The following is a 19,061-nucleotide window of genomic DNA, read 5'->3' on the forward strand; positions in this document are numbered from 1 at the left end:
AGTTGCACAGCAGCCGCTATGAATGAGCAGTTGTGCTGTATGTGAGGGATAGACATCACCCGTCCGATCACAGGAAAAGCAGTAGACCAAGATACATAGGCTGCTGTACTGTGGGGTTAATGGTGAGTAAATTCCTGTCACCCGACCATTCCCAGCAATGCAGTAACGCTGTATGAGTAAACTGCTATTGTTGTGAGGTAGAAGGTGATCAATTGGTCACAGTAAAATAGCAACTGTAAGTAGGTTGCTATACTGAGAGATTGAGGTGAATTACATCCGATCACCCAATCAATCCCAATTAGCTGTTGGTGAAGATCTAACAGTGAATAGATAATGCTGTATGTAGATAGACTGAACGGCTATCCTGCACAGACCACAAGGATGTTTATACTAGAAATGATCACTGTTGCAGTATTAGCAGAAATAGCAGAGTAAGTATGTTTCCAGTATTCAAACCAGCGCAAACAGAGCCAAGAAGGTAATTAACACTGACACTGACTTATACATGCATTATCCCCTACATCAGCACTGATCATGTGAGGAGGAGTGTGGCCACACTCGGGACGCTACCATTGCGGCTGCAACATTCACTGATATTTTATCTAAGTTGCGGAGTCCCGGCGTCTTTTCCACTATTACTATTGCTACATCACGATCCTGCATATAGCCCTCTACACTGCAGGCTCTTCGCTGTCATAGGGGAATTCTATTACTCATTGCTTACTATTTAGGCATATCCTCGAGCACATCAGCACTGATATAACAGTGATCAGTGCTGATGTAGGGGATAATGCATGTATAAGTCAGTGTCAGTGTTAATTACCTTCTTGGCTCTGTTTGCGCTGGTTTGAATACTGGAAACATACTTACTCTGCTATTTCTGCTAATACTGCAACAGTGTTCATTTCTAGTATAAACATCCTTGTGGTCTGTGCAGGATAGCCGTTCAGTCTATCTACATACGGCATTATCTAGTCACTGTTAGATCTGCACCAACAGCTAATTGGGATTGATTGGGTGATCGGATGTAATTCACTTCAATCTCTCAGTATAGCAACCTACTTACAGTTGCTAATTTACTGTGACCAATTGATCACCTTCTACCTCACAACAATAGCAGTTTACTCATACAGCGTTACTGCATTGCTGGGAATGGTCGGGTGATAGGAATTTACTCACCATTAACCCCACAGTACAGCAGCCTATGTATCTTGGGCTACTGCTTTTCCTGTGATCGGACGGGTGATGTCTATCCCTCACATACAGCACAACTGCTCATTCATAGCGGCTGCTGTGCAACTGATAAACGTAATTGACACTCTTCTCTTATACAGGGACATGATATACAAGACATATGGGTGATCTTAACAGATCCTTCTGCGAATTTTATCAACCACCTTATGCAGCATTTCATCCCTACTGATGGACTAGCGGCTACGTGGCCACACATAGGGATACATCTCTGCTAGGTTACTTTGCCATCTGTACACCTACCATTAGTTAGGTTATCAGTAGATCAGTTGGGTCTACCTCACCCACATATATCACTGGTTACTAAGGCAGTTATTACAGCAGTGAACAATATTAACCCCTAATCCTATTAGGCTGTTAATGCACAGCATAAGATTTTGACTAATTGTCATATCTTCCATATGTAAATCAACATAGCTCACAGCAATGTTATTTTGATCACAGTTACATTATATGCTGTTTATTTTAAATCCCTTTATTTTATATTCGTTGATGATAATAAAATGTTTTAATACAACTCATACTCATTCTGTGACTGAGTGTTCACTCACTAGGTTTCCTTTTTCTTCTAGTCTACGCTTTTAATACAGTAGTTATGATCCTAAAATTAAATATCTAAACAGGACAAGATAATACACATGGACCGGTTAGAATACAGTGAAAATTCACATAAGGATCAGCCTAATGTAGGCAAAGATGATCAATATTAATAAGAGGAATAGCTAAAAGTCATTATAACAATGAAAAATGGTTGGTGCATATATTAACAAACTAAACCTAATGTTTAAAAAAAAAAGGGGGGGGGGGGCTGCTGATGATACTAGGCGCATCATAGACCTGATAGCTATTGCATCCAAAAATAAGATACCATCCATGAGCACCGGACGACGAAAAGGCCTTCGATCATGTAGACTGGTCATACACATGCACAATACTGCAAGCGTTTGGACTGGATGTTCCTTTCTTAAATGCGACATTCGCTCTGTATACCAGTCCTACAGCAAAGGTAATCTGTAAAGGCTTCTCTTCCGAGCTATTTCCTATCAAAAGTGGAACGAGACAGGGTTGCCCACTTTCCCCTCTAATATTTGCACTCTGTATGGAGCAACTAGTAGCCAATATCAGAAATAAGGAAAACAAAAGAACAGATCCTACGCTCCTACCAATTTGGCCTAAAATATACTAGTGACATGTTTACATTTCGAACCAAAATCTGTCTGACAAAGAAGTCATTTGGTTGCATCTTTTGATCAAAATATGATTCAAGCCGCCAACTTCATCAAGGTAGACTCTGTTTAGCAGGTACCTACACTGAATATATGTTATTTCTTATTGTCCCGTGGACTAAACTTTGTGAAATATGTGAAAGTTCCCTGAAGGGGTTAAATAAATTAAGCATATGCTTTTGTGATTTAGTGCAATTAAAAGCTGGCCAAAGCCAGTATCAGAGTGCCCTTATTATAAAAGGTGTACCGTGGGTGGACAAATAACCTAGTATGAAATATTAAAACTTACACATATCTCGTCTTTCTGTCAGCCGTAGACACTCACCTGCTCTTCAGTGGAAGGTGATGTGTAGACTGACAATGAGGAAAATGTTAATTAGCATAAAGGTATAATACACCTCATTGTCAGTCTAGACATCACCCTCCACTGAAGAGCAGGTGAGTGACTATGCCCGTAGGCACCTAGCTGTGATGGCCACCTCCTTGCTGTTGCCCTCCTCCTGAATCGCAGCGTAAAATGACGCTGTGGATGTCACCAACATGATGTTGCACGGCGTCGTGTTGCCATGGTAACGCGACGTCTTGATGTCATTTGACAAGACTCTGTGTGACATCACATTGGTGACTTCCGCTGCGTCATTTGAAGCTGCGATTCGAAAGGAGAAGGAGGGCGGCAGCCAGTAAGCGGCCGCCACAGCTAAGTGCCTTACCATCAGGCTCGATAGGCCCAAGAGCGCGGCAAATGTATATGGGGGTGGACATTTTTGCTGCCCCAAAATGTTGCCGCCCTATGGCCGGGCCTAATGGGAAATCCACCACTGCTGTGAGTACATTAATGCTCACAGCCCAACTCTACGGCTACTTTGCAAGTTCACAAGTTGCTTCCCAGCAGAAATTGAAATATATGATCCAATGGGATACTGATCTTTGGGAGGAGTTGGAGGGAGATGATTGAGAAGACATTTTCGAGGCAGTGGAGAAATGTTCAATATGTACCACCATTAGGGAAATGCATATCAGGTTATGATGAGATGGTACCTAACACCTCTAAAATGATCTAATTTTGTTCTGGGATATTTTGCTCTGTGCCCGAAGGGTTGTGGAGAGCAAGCTTCAGTCGTACACATGTGGTGGACATGTCCGGCAGTTGCAGTACTTTGGGGGAAAGTGGAAAACTGGATACAGAGAATTTTACATTTAGACTTGCACCTGGAGCCCTGGCTCTTCCTTCTGAACAGACCACTACAGGAGTTATCTAGAGCTGAAAATAAGCTAATCTCCCATATTACAACCGCAACAAGATGCGAACTAGCAGCCCTATGGAAGCAACATAGCATCCCTTCTGTTTCCAAAATTAAGAACAACATTTGGTTCATCTGCCAAATGGGAAAGATAACTAACTTCCTGAACAATTCCTGCTCTAAATTCCAAAAGGTCTGTCAGCCATGGATCCAACACACGTGTCCCAGGCCTAAACCCAGTGCCGTCTTAACGCATGCTTAAGGGGGCCCGGGGGCCCCACGAGCATAGGGGCCCCATGTTCATCTATGCACAGACCAGAATTTAAAAGAATTTTCCAATCACCCGCCTCAACATTCAAATCTCCCGCTAACGCGGTAGAAGGAGAAAAATTACGACTTGTAGCAGAGAGTTGGCAGGGCCCAGTGCACTGCTTTTCCCGGGAGCCTATAATGCTGTTAAGACGGCCCTGCCTAAACCCTCTCTTAATTATGCTATAAACTATAAATGATAACTAACCAAAGGACCAGAATGTTGAGACAGAGACAAATAACCCTTCAGTTGGTTAATCTCCCAGTAATAGTAAATCTAAACTAAAAATGAATCAGTATTGCATAATATTGTTATGCACTCATTGGTATCTGTATAATTGTATCAAGTCTTTATGCTTTATTGTATGTATATTTTGGACTGTATCCCTACCATCCCTTCTTATTATTTTTTGGGCCTTCCCCATGTTTGTTACTCTTCCCTTGCAAAACTCAGATAAATATTGAGTTAAAAATAGGTGGGGGGGGAGGGGGGTGTTTGGGGGCCCGGCCACGGAGAAGTTTCCATCTGCTGCAGGAAATAAGTGAGTGTGAGTCAGCAGACCTATTGTTGAAAGTGCTCTGGTTAAAGCAGTGGTACTGCTGTGTCCGTGTGGGAAGGGTAGAGAGCAGCTAGTTTAATAAAAAGGCTATTTTAGCGTAGGCTAAGCTGTCTCATGATTCCTAGCATAGATAGCTTCAGGAAAGGAGGAATATTTATAGAGGAGAAAAGTGATTAAGGCCGCGCTTATAGTCCCGTCAAAACAAATGCATTGAATCTGTCGCATGCGCTTATAATAGGAGCGGAGCGACGGATTGGTCGCGATCGCTGGAAGTCCATTCAATTTGATTTTTTCAGCAACCGCAGCGTGCCGTCTCTGTCGCCGTAGCAAGGACTATAAGCGCAGCTTAAGAGATGGTCCCTCCTAGTATATACAGTGGCGAGAAAATGTTTGTGGTCCCCAATGATAATTACACAAAATTCATAGATTTTCCATGATAACTTTCTTGAATCAAAACTAGGCTTTTCTTAAATATCTAATAAGGTTTATATTAACCAATTTCATGTCTTTTGAAACAAAATGATGTATAAATTAGACAAACAATGAGTAATCAAGAGTCAGGGTATGTGCAAAAGTAAGTGGAACCCTGGAGTTATAAGCTATCAGAAGCTTTGTGAGTTTGGTCTTCTCCATACAGGTGTGTGAAAACACGCATGCCACGATCAAAAGAACCCTCTGAGGACCTCAGAAAAGCAGTTATTGATCCTCATCAGTCTAGAAAACGATACAAAACAATTTCTAAGGATTTGGGGCTCCACACAGTCAGACAGATCTACAAATGGAGAAAGTCAAGACCACAGTCACTCTGCCCAGGAGCGGTCGTCCTACCAAAATCTCGCTAAGAACAAACCGGTAAATCATCCAGGAAGTCACATAGAACCCCAGAGTAACATCAAAGGATCTGCAGGCCACTCTCACCATCTCTAATGTGAGTGTTCATGACTCAGCTATCAAAAAAAGACTGAACAAAAATGGCGTTCATAAAAGGATAGCCAGGAGGAAATCACTTCTCTCTAGAAAGAACATTGCGGCCCGTCTGAAGTTCGCCAAAGAGCACATAGATGATTCACAAGACTTCTGGAACAATGTTCTCTGGACCGACGAGTCAAAATTAGAACTTTGTGGCCTCAATGAGAAACGTTATATTTGGTAAAAACCAAACACTGCATTGAAACAGAAGAACCTCATCCCAACCGTCAAGCATGGTGGGGGGAGTGTGATGGTTTGGGGCTGCTTTGCTGCCTCAGGACCTGGACGACTTGCCATCATTGACACAACCATGAATTCTGCATTGTATCAGAAGATTATAGAGGAGAATGTCAGGCTATCCATACGTGAAACAAATATATATTCACCATGCTTCTCAATGTAAGGATCATGCTGCTGGTGAAAGGATTGGCCATACATACTTGAAACAACAGAAAGTGAATCCCTGCGCTTCTCCCATTGGGATAGCAATAAATGGGGAAATAAATATACATAGTGCAAACTAAATCTGTAAGACAAAGGAGACTTTTGGTTACATCCTTTGATCAAATAATGCCAGGCCTGCTAACCAACGTCAAGGTAAGTCTCAATAGCAAGTCCCTGTGCTATTTATTTCCCCATTTATTGCTATCCCAATGGGAGAAGCGCAGGGATTCACTTTCTGTTTTTTCAAGTATGTATGGCCAATCCTTTCACCAGCAGCATGATCCTTACATGGAGAAGCGTTTCGTAGCTTTTTTACACTATGAGAGTCGTGCGCTTTGTTCTTTTTCTCTTTTACATGTGCTGAGTGTAAAGAATACACCTGAAAATTCACCAGGAAAAAATCTGGAAATGTTCTTTAACTGGTGGTTTGCTGAAGTCCAGGCTGCATAGCGGCAGCGAGCCGCAACAGCGAAATGCCATAGTATGTGGGGGGTCGAGGACCCCAGGCACTCGGAAGAGTCGTGTAAATACGTTCTCGAGAATGAAGAGTCCCTATGAGAGAAGTACCAGCAGTATGAGGAATATTAACTCCAGGAACTGCAATGGCAAGCAACGTGTGGTGAGCAAGGAGAAAATGCAGAAGTTTCGAGCAATGAATGTCAGCTCAGTACTGCTCATGCCTCAGAGCCTACAAAACAAAGGAAAGAAAGAAGAAAGGAAACAGGTTCTCAACTTTCAGCGAAAGTTACAGATACATTTAATGATGGGCCTGTGACATCAGGAAATCACACGTCAGAAGGGAGCCGAGATGTTCTGCAGCCTAGAGGGACAGGTGGAATCCTCCTGGGAATGACAGAATGTCCAGGGATGAAGGCCTGGATTGAAAAGGTGGCGGCAAAGGAAAAGAATGAGGAAAAGGTTGACGATTCCTTGAGCCGAGTTAAAGATGCACGAGAGCACGCGCTGCAAAGTTCCAGGCATGACTGTAATCTCCTCCGTGAACGATTTGTTAAGGAGCAAGAAGCTAAGATTGAGCTACAAAGGGGTCTGCTTCAGCGATCGCTAAGTGTGTATCTTTGGAGAAGACAAAGCGTCACTTGCAAAGCGAGTTCGAGGACATGAGGACTAACCTGGAGCGGTCAAATGCTGCTGCTACCACCAGAGATGAAGAGGCACAGGCAGAGTTGGAAGTCTCTCAGAAGGAGGTTCGCGGTCTCTGCACGGAGCTGCGCATGTATGAAAGTGTTCTTGAAGGAGTCTTTCAAACCTTGGTATACCTGGGTCTCTAACCTTGAGAGCCTCCAAATCAGACATGTCTAACTTTTTTGATTGTACACACGGAAGAGAAAGAATCCCTGATGATGCACTCATCCTCTACTAAATGAAAATAAATACATTTTATTAAATCCGAAATAATGAATAGAAAACTAACTCAGCTAAAACCTCAAACAGCGCATGTGTGCTCAGTGTAACAGCTATTTACAGGACGCCAGATGAGGCATACAAATGAGCCCTAGTGGTGTATCATATAGGGTTACTGGTGCTAGAAAGCCAACCAGTATTGTGTTCCTCGGTTGGAACAGAACTGGTCATGTAGATGTGCCAGTACTGCAGGTAAATACGAACATCTGTTTTTTAAAGCTGTATTGAAAGGAAGCACCGGACTCACAACTCCCTGTATCTCTTAGTATGGTGATGCAAGCTAGTAAATGATCGCCTATATATTCTAACCCTGCTAGATTGACGAGGACTGATTATTGTCTGTTCAATGCTGGCTGTTCTATATGTACATGGCTGGTACTCTGGAAAGGTTGGTACTCAATGGAAATTAGAATATAATTTTCCCATGTCTTATAAGCTTGTATCTTCCCCCCTTAGAGTTAGCACATTATTGACAAGCTGCACGAATTTTCAGAGAAGAGATATAACATAGTGGTGTAGACTTCTAGCTGCTGCTAGTGGCTGCCTATTTCGGCCCACATCATAGTTTAGCTGTCTCAATTGTAGCTTGGTACCAGATATATTTTTTACAAATTATTAGCGTATTAGAGAGCTTGTGGAGCCCAGTGGTGGACAAATAGAAAACAAATATTGTTCCTGTACCCTGTAAGGTTAAGTCCTCTCCCGTCCAAGCCTGTTCGATGCTCAATAAAGTTGTTGTAAATCACATATTAAAGCTGCGACCCTGCCAGAGCTAAAGTCATACCATATAGAAATAGAAATACCATATAGAAATGGAAATACCATATAGAAATAGAAATACCATATAGAAATAGAAATACCATATAGAAATGGAAATACCATATAGAAATAGAAATACCATATAGAAATGGAAATACCATATAGAAATAGAAATACCATATAGAAATGGAAATACCATATAGAAATAGAAATACCATATAGAAATAGAGTCTAGTGCTGCAGAGTCCGGACTGGTGGTAGTGGCTGCCTGATTCGGCCCACATCTTAGTTTAACTATTAGATTGTTCAGTCAAAAAGTGGTTGAGTACTGAGCACTGTGTATGACTAAGACCTGTGCCTTAGTCGTGCTACTGACGGCATCACCCGACGCACGTTTCATTCTGCAACCACGACTTCTTTTGGGGGGGGGTCGTGTCACTGATGGTGCCGGCTATTTCACACTAGTGGTTGCCATGACTCCCAATCAACAGGTAAGTCTAATCGTCGGATTTGGCGCAAAACTGTAAGCCAGAAGCAGAAATTAGGCGTTGCGGTTATTCAGAGTTACCAACTCATAGAGGATTTCTTCCAATGCGTACCAGTGGATATTCCTCAGCAATAGGATAGGGAGATGGAGTAATTCCCATATGTGAACAGAGCAGAGAGGACACATATAGTATAGATTTTTTTATATAAAAAGTAATATTAAAAGTAATACACTTACATAAGTGCTAGAGGTGCAGGTATGTGGACCACCCTGGGTCAGAAAGTGAATAGATCCTGCCACTTGCTCCTGCAATTAGCAGCTGTGGTGGCCATCCACAGAGAATGCTACTCAGGTGCAGGCAGAGACCAGGCAGATCTCGCTCCAGGATCCTCAGAATAGTCTTCGACACAGCTTAGGGGGCTCCATAGAGTCTGCACACTCACCCTACGCGTTTCACTCACAAGAGCTTCTTCAGGGGGTAATTCTACCACCATCATAGTGTTGTTTTATACGTTATTGCACTATTTTGTGTCTCTTATTTTTTCCACATATTTGGGGAGTATTTGCGCTTCTGATCTCCTGCTTCAGTCTTTTACATGTACTGTATATTTATATAAAAACATTTGTTTCTTTTTTCTCCCCTTTTTTATATAAGATTTAAAAGTTTAATATAAGGTTTGATATACTGTAACATAAATTGTATTTTAATATGTTGTAATTGCTGTATGTCAAACTTTGAAAGTGTTGTTGTACGTTATACTTTTGTTCAAATGCTCTATCTAGTGGTTTGTAGTGAGAATGCACATTGCATAGCTTTGTATAGCTGTAATGCAGCGAGCATAACCTTATAGGCCTCCATGTTAAAATGGAATTTAAGTAAAAGGTGACACTCTGTGCTCATTTGTATGTAATTTCCCAGAATCCCTTGCTGCAGTGGAAGCATGGTATGCTAGGAGATAATGGTTAAATGTAGGGTTGCAGACCTGCCTGAGACATGTGAATGTGCTCACAAGTGATATTTTTATTTGATGTATGCTATACGGTGGAGTTTTTTTTGCCATTTCTTTTTTACCCACCATAATTTATTTAATCTGTGTTTGAAATTGATCACAGCTTCAAATTGCAAATCCAGTGTAACCATCCCTGCAATGATGAGACCCCAAATGTCAAAACAGCTGTCTGTGAGTAGGTTTACTGGCTGTGCTGAAAAACAGTATAATGCAACAGAGTCCATGCTAACATGTGACAAAAGTGTGACACTGTGTGCTCATTTTCATGTCATTTTCCAGAATGGCCAGTTGCAGTGGAAGCACTGTATGCTGGGAGATAATGGAGAAAGGCACGGTTCCAGACCTGTCTGATACATGTGAAAGTGCTCACAAGGGATATTTTTATTTGCTATAGCTTTTGAAAATTATAAAAGATGATGTTATCAGTGAGGGACTATAAAAGATGGACACTGGGACTTTAACTATTAGGAGCCCCTGAAGAAGCTAAGTCTACAGCAAAACGCGTAAGACAGGAACTAACATGAACGCCTTTTGTTGCTTTGGAATCTGTTTTAGACTACTTGGAAGGTTCTATAAGGATCCGGGAGTCCCGCCGCCCTTAGCGCGCTCCCGTCTTACCTCCGTTCACGCCCCTCTCCACACAGGACACCTTCCACTTCCCCCTCAGGCTGCACAGTGCGCACGTGCGCATCAGAGAGTGCTACTCATACTGTGGGGGAGGGTCCCGCCTCGGGATTGCGCCTGCGCATCAGTGACGCGCAGCGCACGTACGTGACGTGTGTGCAGCACGCCCAAGCTCTGCGTCAACAAAGGGAATCAGCTACTTAGCCAGAACCTGTCTCCTGCACCTCTGCCTTTCCCCGTTTCTGCTGAGGCCGCGCCTCTGCTCCGCCTCTCTTCCTTTTGGCTGTGCACTTTCTTATATGCTCAGCTGTGCCACTGGCACTTTGGCTGAGCATAAACTCTTGTTACGTTGTTGTTCTCCTCATCTCTGCCTCCACAGTCTTGCCTTGCATTGCTGAACCTTGTTTGTGTACCGACCCAGCTTGCTTCTTGGACTCCGCACCTACGTACTCCTGACCCCGGCTATTTCCGACCATCCGCATCTCTCCAACCCTGACCTCAGCATTCGGACAACGACAACTCTCCACTCTCCAACCCTGACCATGGCTAATAGTACCTCCAACGATTCGGACCTCTCCTACCCTGACCCCTGCAAGTATACCTCTCCAACCCTGAACCGGCTACCTCGACCAACCTACACTCCAGATGCGCCCTCGTGGCTGTGGGTGGTGTTATACCCATTCCCACCTCAGCTCTGGGGTCCCGCCTTGGTTGTGGTGAGCACAGCGTGACAGTATGCTCAGCCCAACAAACATGGATCCCACTGAGGTGGGACGCGTCTTGGCTGCGCACGCCAGCACATTCACAAAATTTGAAAAATTCCTAGAGCAGAGTGACCGACGGATGGACCTATTTCACCTACAGTATTTCTTTTGGCTCTTACGGCCCAGGTACAAAATCCCACTCCATTCAACCCCACCGGTTCTCCACTTACTCCGCTGGTTAACGCCATGTATTCTGAACCTCGACTCCCGACTCCTAACCGCTATGCGGGAGATCCCCATGGATGCCGAGGGTTCTTAAACCAGTGTTTCATACAATTTGAAATTATGTCTGGTTCTGGTTTTGGTGCCAGACCCTTGCACATCTCTGCAAACATTTGTCGCACAGCCTGTTTGCATGCAGCACGTGCGCGATCTAGGCTTGGCAGGAGTCGCCATTTTGGATCCTCTGCACCACGCGGTGCATGAGCTGGCATAGCAGTCGCCATTTTAAACTCCTCAGGGCCGCGCGGGGCACATGTTCCTACAGCCGCCATCTTTGCTGAACCCACTAGGCTCACGGTAGCACTACTCTCACTGCCTTCAGGGCAACTCGTTCCTTGGTACATACTATACTCAATTTAAGCTCTAACCAGTGATAAAACTCATGGCATACCCCAGGCTAGGCAAAACTCTCTCTTATGTGCATATTGCAAACAATTGCAGAGTACTCTGCGGTTAGTATTCTGGTTACTGGCTAGTGTACTCGGCTTCCCTGCAGCACTTGGCGTCAACCTACTTTTAGCCACTCATAGTGCAGATCCTATCAGAAGTTCCTGTCCCAAGTTAACCAGGCTACCCCCTAGGCATCCTACAACTATCTGCCTCAAGGTGACTAGGATAGCTATAGCCTTGTATCCAGATCTACTTCACCCTCTTAGGGCACCTAGGGTGGGCTTTGCGAGCGGACTGCCTCTCCTGACTACCCCTAGTATCTGATGCCCTTCCATCCTCAGCACTTGCTCGGGAAGCATACATAACTCTGTTTTACTTCACTGAAAACCTGTCCTGATTATCTCAGCAGCGCCTCCAAATGTAACCCTTATCCTCCCCCCCCCAATCTCAGATAGGGTCTCCTTGGGAATCTAATGCTCAGGCTACGTGGGGCCCTGAGTCTCCCGCGATGACTTGGGGGAGAACAGGACAGGCCTCTGGGGTTGTGCCTCCATCTCCTGCAGCCCCCAGCTGTATGGGGTGAAGTATCTACAAGAGAATATTCCTTCCCCTCCTCCCGACACACTTCACTCTCAGGCAGGAGTATAGGTAAAAGTGCAAGGTCTTTATTGGTTTTCCAGTGGCGGGTAATAAGGTAACAAATAAGATAGTAGAGAATGCTCTGGCCAAATAAAGATAAGGGTTAGTAAATAAATAAAAAATAAGGGGTAGAAGAAGGGCTAGCAGCCAAAAGATGCCTTGAGCTGGTTCTATGGAGGCTCAATGGAGCCGTGTTAACGGCGAAACGCGTAGCTCCAAACCGCCAGCCTTTCTTGTCCTGTGGAGGCTTCCGTAGTCGCTTGCAGTCACTCCAGTTCCAGCTTGACATAGCTCCTGTTACCGGACGCGGTGACAGAGATACATCACTGCAGGAGTGTACACGGCTTCTACGTTTGCTGACAAGGACATTTCTACATGTCAGTGTATATGTGTTTTTCTACCAATAAATGCTGTTATTTTTATCTGAAATACGCTCCATACATTTTATTGTATCGTGGGAGAACTACGTGGGAGAGAGATACAGCTGACATCACGTCATCTGACCCAGACCAGTTCCACTGATTGACCCTACACACAGCCGCGCAGACTGTGAAGGAAGCTACAAAAGATATCTTTCTATTCTTCTGTGTCTTGCCATTCCCTTCTGGCTGTTGTCCTTTGCTCCCTTGTTGTCTCTCTTTTTTACACATGTTCTAAGGATCTTGGACAGATCCGAGTGAGGTTTGAGCAGATAGGACTCATTTCTGGAGAAAACCACTGTTACCTATTACGGTAGTATCACCCATTGTGTATATACTCCCTTTTCTCTGCCTTTTGGTGCCCCTGGTTCGAGCTAGTTCCCTAGTTCTTGTTTTTCCAATTAAGAGTGGCACCAGACAAGGCTGCCCCTTGTCGCCTATATTATTTGCCCTAAGTATGGAAACACTGGCGGCACAAATTTGGTCAAATCCAAATGTAGCTGGTATCCACCTAAAAAATCAGACACATAAAGTGGCGTTATATGCGAATTACATTTTCCTCACTATATCTAGGCCTCTCATCTCACTAACAAATCTATTTCACCTCCTGGACAAGTTTAATAAGATTTCAGGTTTCAAAATAAATTGATCAAAGTCAGAGGCTTTAAACATCAATCTACTATTAGATATCTAGGAGTGCAAATTACGAATAATTTTAAATCCCTCTATCGGGCAAATTTCCCTAAAACATTAAAAACATTAAGAGAAGATATCAGAAGATGGTCCACGTACAAAATCTCCTGGCTGGGCAGAGTATATTGTATAAAAATGAATCTTCTCCCTCGCATTTTATATTTATTTCAAACTCTCCCAATACCAGTAAGAAATAAAGACATAGCCGCGCTCCAGTCACTAATATCCAAATTTATATGAGGGTACAAGAGACCAAGGATAAAGGGAATTATTCTAAGACACACTAATAATGGCGGGGGGACTAGCAGTACCTTGCTTGTTATCGTATTACAAAGCGGTCCAATTAGGTCAAATCCTACAATGGCACACAGATCCGAGCCTAAAACGATGGCTAGAATTAGAGAAAGAGGTATGTGCTCCATTAGAACTGCACAACCTGATTTGGACCCCGAAACGGATTTATCAATCCATGAAAGAGCCGCTGTCCTCAATGACCAACTCACTTGCAATTTGGGAGGCGTCTAAATTTAGATGCTCACAGATGACAAAGAATTCATGAATGACCCATTATATGGGAATGCAGACTTCGCTCCAGGTTTAAACAGCAGAGATTTTCTCATTTGGAAACAGAAAGGCGTTTTTAGACTTAAAGATCTGGAGGGGAGAAATAGAATCAAAACATTTTAACAAATTAAGTCAGAAAAAGACATCCCGCATACAGAATAAGATTCCTCCAGATCAGAGCATTTTATAACAAATCTTCGCCCCGATCCCAATTGACAGATTTTGAGAAACTGTAAATTAAAAACAGAAACTAGGGGACTCATATCTCGACTATACGGAGAGGTGGTCTGTTCAGGAGTAGCACACTCAAAGAAACTAAGCTGTCTGACACAGTGGGAACAGGACCTAGGGGAAACGCTAGAGGAAGAGGAATGGAACAAAATAATTACTGCTGCGGCTAAAACGTCTGTATGTACAACGTTAAGGGAGAACGCGTATAAATTATTTATGAGGTGGTACCTCACCCCCCAAATTCGTTCCAGGATACTCCCCATTGTGCCCAAAGCAGTGTGGAGATGAGGCAGATCTCTTACATATGCTGTGGTCCTGCCCTCGGGTATCTCCCATATGGGAGCAAATTAAAGATTGGCTACAGAGGCTTTTAGGCCTAACAATCCCACTAGACCTCTGGCTGTTCCTATTAAACAGACCAGTAAAGGGGCTTACTAGATCGCAAAGTAAACTAATAGTGCATTTTGCAACTGCGACGGGGTGCGCGATCACAGCACTACGGAAACAGACAGAAATTATTCCCGCAATTAGGAATAGAATTTGGTACGTATGCCAGATGGAAAAGTTAACGAGTTTGGTTAATGATACTGGTGCTAAATTTCTAAAAGTCTGGATTATGTGGCTAACACAAATAGACATCCATGGGGTGGATGGATCCACAGTCCTGCTGTAATAGTTTGGGAAACACGTTCTCCGCTGACTTAACATTAACTTGGAAAAATAAACAGATAGGATGGGGAATATCCTTAAAGAGGCCTAGAGCAGCAACTTCGAAGGAGGTCGATGAGGCTGGCCACGTGGGAGACGTACTCAAGTACTTCGGAGGAAATTATGTCAGCTTCAGAGAATGAAGAGGCGGAAGTCTGGACGATCCCCCCCCCCCTCCCACCCTTCCTGAATTAGGTTCACATTTTCTTTTATATACAAATGTGTTTATTTGAATAATTGCTGTGATGCAAATTAATATGTAAAGCTGTATTACTTAATGACGAAAAACAAAAAAACAATACATATAAAAAAGCCCTAATGCATATTAAAAAAAACAATGAATATAAAAAAAATCCACCAGTAAAAAAACAATACATATAAAAAAAATACATATAAAAGAAAAATAATACATATTAAAAAAAACCAAGGCATATAAAAAAAAATACATACCGCCGTGTAAGTGATTTAATATATCTTTCAAGCACACCCACAAATATCTATTTAGATACTCTAGATACCCCAAATTCTTCAACCTGTGCTCCCCCTTTTTTCTCTCTATATCCCTGTACAAATAAGGATCCTATTGGGGTCTGAGCCATAGGACAAGAAGACGAACCAGAGGGGACCTTTGTCTATAAGGTTGTAAAGTTCATTGTCACATTGCCCCTGTTCTTAAGAACTCAATCAGGGAGCGCCCGGGTTTTTCTCTGTTTCATATTAAAAAAAATACATATACAAAAAATACCCCAATACAAATAAAAAAAACAACAATGCATATAAAAAAACATAATACATATAAAAAATACCCCCCACCCCCAATACTTAAAAAACAGACTTACCTTGTAGCTGGTCAGGCCGGGCCGGGTGTCTGCGTGGGGCCCCGTGGCCAGCGCTGCATGTTGGGCCTCTTCCACTCTGTCCCACGTGCTTGCAAAGCTGGCGCACATGCTGGGCCTCCCTCAGCTGCTGCGCGCCAGAAGCTGCGCTAAGCATACTTCCAGCGTGCTGACGTCACAGAGGCCCGTCACGCACTGGTGTTGGAAGCTCGGCATGGGAGAGAGAAGAAAGAGGCCTGCAGTTGAAGGAGAACCGGGACTCGACTGCGAGAGGACCGGCAGCAAGGCCTGGCCAGAGGTGGGGCACAATTTGCAGTGCTGCCCGGGCCCCTGCAGACACCAGGCCTGGGAAACCTGTCCCTTCTGTCCCCCCCCTGTTGGTGGCCCTGACTATGGCAATTGCTTCTTTCCTGGTAAATACAAAGGCAAAGAATGTGTTTAATACCTGTGCTTTTTCCTTATCCAATAATTTGCCTGCCCATCTCACACTGAAAGGGTCCTATATTTTCTTTTCTATTTGTTTTGTTATTAAGGTAGTTAAATAACTTTTTAGGGTTGATCTTACTTTTTATTGCAATAATTTTTTCATTATCCATTTTTGATAATTTGATTGCCCTTTTCCAACTTTAGGTAAATGCCTTATAATTCTAATATTATACTTATGTCCCTTCTGACTTTAAGAATCTAAATGCCTACCTCTTCTTTTCCATTTCCTCCCCTACCTGTTTATTTAGCCACATTGGTTTGGACTTGTTTTTTATATTTATTACCCAAGGGTATACATTGATAATTGGGCTTTTCTAACAATGTTTTAAAGACTGCCCATTTATCTTCCACATTTTTCCCTGCAAAAACATCATCCCAATATATTCCTTGTAGATTACTTCTCAGTTTATTCAAATCTGCCTTTCTAAATGTTAAAGTCTTTGTTGAACCCGAGTAAATTGTTTTTTGATAATTTATTTCAAATGAGACCATGTTATGATCACTGTTACCCAAATGTTCCAGGACTTGAATATTTGTTATTGCTTCTTGTTAGGAGAATAAAGTGTGTCCTGTTTCTGATTGCCAAGACGCATAAGGGGTTAACCCATAACTTGATGTGAGAAGCGCTTCCGTAGCTGGCATCTTGACTGGCTGAGGGCAGGAGATCGGGTGCGCACTCACATCCAGGTAGGTATATATATTAAAAAAAAGAAAAAATACAATAGTGCAATACAGTACAAAAAGGGGGCCGGGGGAGGGGAAATGCCCAAATAGTACACAGAAGTAATCCTACTCACATTTATTGTGAGTAATGAGTACCTTGCGGTTGTTAAGAGTAACCAACTCCGGTCGTAGATCGTCAGGAGGATGGGGAGGAGATTCCCACAGTATGGAAGCGAGGACACAGAATATAGTGCAGATTGCTTTATAATAATAGAAATATTTAAAAAAAATCATCAATAACACTCACAAACATAGATGGGATGTAAGCAATGGGACCACCCTGGGTCAGATAGGGAGGGAGAGTCCAACACTCCCTTTCTCGCAGGAAAACCTTGTGGTAGCCATCCACAGCAGGTCACCGGATACAGGGAGTTAATCCTGGGTGGGCAATCCTTCACGAAACAGCAGTGCTCAGCACACACCTCCTTCGGTTTGGAGTGCCGCCCTCTTGTCTCTATCTTTTCATTTATTTTACATCATCCCTCTAATACGGTATTTGCGCTCGATCTTTGTTCACATCTTGACTGGCTGCCTGAATATGTTTCCTGACTAGGTTTGTCTGGCGCACAAGATTTAACAGACCTTTATCTGCGGCAGACCAGGAGTGTTCTCAGCTCTGCGCCCAGGACAAACATGATCACAGAAATTCAACCACCAGGCATTTCATCTCTGAAATGGTGGGGGTCACCTGGTTGACATTGTGCGGTATCCTGATTGCCATAAGATGCTGAATATACCCGAAGCTACAGTAATTGACCAATAAATTGTAATTGACTAACAACTGGTGTTGGTATTATTCATATGTGTATGTCGTGGGTGAAATTGGCAATCCGAATCAGTATCTCTTGAATAAGTATTTTCTTGTCAGAACACTTCTACATTGTTTTATATTAGCAAATCCAGTATTGCCCATTTCCTGGTTGGTTCCTCAATAATTTGGGTCATGTAATTGTCTTTAAGCCCCCCCAAAAACCTTTTTCCTTTCGTTGTAATGCTAATCTCATTGCCCCAGTCTATGTCTGGTTAACTAAAATCACTCATTATGCAAACATGACCTAGTTTTGATGCCTTCTCCATTTACAAAAGTATTTTGGCTTCCTCAATCTCATAGATATTTGGCGGTTTATAGCATAGTACTACAAAACATTTTCTTTGTACTTTTACTGTACCTCCAGTGCTAATTTCTATCCACAAGGTCTCTACATTTTCATCATTCCCTTCATAAACATCTTCCCTTATAATAGGGGTTAGATCCGGTTTAACATATAAACATACTCCACCTCCACTTCTATTTTCTCGATCCTTCCCGAAAAGGGATTAACTCTCTAAATTAACTGCCCAGTCATGAGTTTCATCCCATCATGTTTCACTAATGCCTATGATATCATACTGCTCCCTTGTAGCTATTAATTCAAGCTCACCCATTTTATCTGTCAGGCTTCTTGCATTAGCAAGCATGCATTTAAGTTTTTTTCAGTCTGTACTATTATTTTACCTGCACCTGCCTTTATACTCCCAATTAGATTCAGTTTTTTTAAGTTTTCTAGTATTAGCTGTATTTAATATGGATGTCTCCCTGCTTGCCAAACGTACACTTGCCCCCATTCTACCTCCATGACCCCTTGCTATTTCCCCATCCCCATCTATTCTATATAGTTTATCTGTTTTTTGTCCCTCCCCCCTCCATCCAAGTTTAAAATCTCCTCCAACCTTTTTAACATTCTACCCCATAACACAGCAGATACCTCTTGAGGTGCAATCCTTACCTTCCATAAAGATAGCACCTCTCAGAAAAAACCCAAACCCTCCTTCCTACACAATTTTCTTAGCCATGCATTAACCTCCCTAATCTTCAACTGCCTCCCTGGGGTAGAAAATACTACCTTGGAGGTCCTTGTCTTAAGCTTATGGCCTAGAACTCTGAAATAATTTTTTTGGCCTCTCCATCTTTCTCTAACTTTGTCATTGTTGCCAATATGTACCAGGACTGCCGGGTCAGTCCCAGCCCCCCACCCCCCCAACAATCTGTCTACCCGATCCGCAATGTGACGAACTCGAGCCCCCGGGAGACAACAAACTGTTCG

General features: G+C 43.0%; 2 long non-coding RNA genes across 2 annotated transcripts in view; one reads left to right on the top strand and one right to left on the bottom strand.

Annotated features, from left to right (window-relative positions):
* The window catches only part of LOC142497127 (uncharacterized), a 33,417-nt gene extending 15,670 nt beyond the window's left edge, over window positions 1-17,747 (top strand). The window contains exons 3-4 of the long non-coding RNA XR_012802181.1: window positions 16,808-16,941; window positions 17,531-17,747. This is a non-coding gene — a long non-coding RNA (uncharacterized LOC142497127). The remainder of the gene's footprint in view (window positions 1-16,807; window positions 16,942-17,530) is intronic.
* On the bottom strand, window positions 12,322-15,072 carry LOC142496475 (uncharacterized). Its single transcript, XR_012802000.1, has 2 exons — window positions 13,933-15,072; window positions 12,322-13,247 (listed from the first exon to the last, which is right to left on the bottom strand). It is a non-coding gene; the product is annotated as an uncharacterized LOC142496475 (long non-coding RNA).
* Window positions 17,748-19,061: the final 1,314 nt, after the last annotated feature.

Source organism: Ascaphus truei, chromosome 6 (assembly GCF_040206685.1).
Source record: "Ascaphus truei isolate aAscTru1 chromosome 6, aAscTru1.hap1, whole genome shotgun sequence".
In the NCBI taxonomy this organism is placed as follows: domain Eukaryota; kingdom Metazoa; phylum Chordata; class Amphibia; order Anura; family Ascaphidae; genus Ascaphus; species Ascaphus truei.